This window comes from Procambarus clarkii, chromosome 21, assembly GCF_040958095.1.
Source record: "Procambarus clarkii isolate CNS0578487 chromosome 21, FALCON_Pclarkii_2.0, whole genome shotgun sequence".
NCBI classification, from domain to species: domain Eukaryota; kingdom Metazoa; phylum Arthropoda; class Malacostraca; order Decapoda; family Cambaridae; genus Procambarus; species Procambarus clarkii.
In genome coordinates, this window is record NC_091170.1 from 32,723,632 (window position 1) to 32,725,241 (window position 1,610).

Consider the following 1,610-nt stretch of genomic DNA (forward strand, 5'->3'; position numbering starts at 1 on the left):
ACAAAGTTATATAAGGAAATTACTAGAGTAGAACACAGCCTATCTGAGAATATAAAGGAGCCATTAGGAGCAATGAGGTGTACAAACAAGGATATATTTGTCTTCCGGTAATTCAAAATACACTCGCTTCTTGTTTTGTTAAATGCATTTTGTCTTAATGAACGCCAGACGTTGTGGCTATAGTTCAGTTCTCATATAACTAAGGACGACTCTCTATGAATGCAGAAAAGGTTACTGAAAACACAAATTTCCCAAGACAAGTTGAGAACCATGATGTCATAATTGTGCATTTACAGCTGTGTATAGAAAGTTTCAGAGCCTAATATTGAACGATCATAATATTCAAGAGTTATGACCCACATTATTCAGATAACTTAGAATACTTTTAAAAATCATATTTTTATCATTTTTACCACAAAAAATGTGGATATACCTTTTTGCATCGTTTATAATACTGATTCAGGTGTGTTGTCGGGGGATTACGTGTGACAGAAAGAGACAGGTGTGGTGTTATGAGGTTAATATCGAAAATTGAGGCTTGTCTGAAGGTTTGAAGTTAGTGTGAGGCTTGTGATATATTTTATAATAGGTATGAAATTATAAAGCTAGTGTGGAAATGAGATGATAATCATGCTTAGAGGTGAGCATAATATCTTGGGATCTTGTCATATTCGGGTGAATATGTCATAATATCTCATAAGGAAGTAAGTATAATATTTTAAGACGTGTGGTGTTAGGTGGTTATGATACAGTAAGGCTGAAGTGAAGTTTAGTAGTATTAAGTAATAAAGCTACAGATTTTGTACTGAAGCTATGGATATTAAGGCTGCTTATGTTGTATTCCGGCTGCGTATGATGTATTGAGGCGTTTGGTTGTGATGGAGGCTGATGATTATTATTAAGGTTTTAGTTTATTATTCATTGGCCATATTAATGACAACCATATTTTGCTTATGTGGATATTTCCTACCCTATCTGTTCCCATATACCTCCAGCCCGTCCTCTCCAGTTGCACACAACGGAAATAAAATGGTGTATTAAAACACCCGAACCTAACCTAACCCAGCAACCTACATATAAAAAAATAATGTTTCTGATCCGCTTTGATTTATAGTACATCATATTTTGTCCGTTGGGGATTACAGCGTCAAAATGCAATGTATTATTCGAGAGGACAGGATGGGTATGCCTTAGGTTGGACGCTATATTGGCACTGATGGTTGATGCTAGTGAATGGCTGTGTACCGCGGACAACAGATTCACTGCCTGTGTTGGAATCGTTAGTGTGGTAGCCAAGTCCCCAACTCGGTCTACTTTGGATCCACCTCTAAGGACTATAAAGTGACACGCAGATAACTAGATTTCTTACGGGCTATTCATGTCCGTGCCACTTCTTGGGTGGCTTAATCTTCATCAATCAATCAAGGTTTCGACCAGTTGCCTCCTTGCAACTGGCCCGCTCTACCACGGGCTCCACTGCTCATCAACAGGCCTCCCTACCCAGACGGAAACTACACAGAACTTTCCCAGAAGTGAAGTGTTGGCCAGTACCTGGGATTATGGAACGAATACCCTGGAAGGCGCATCCGGCAGATCCCACAATCAGAGTT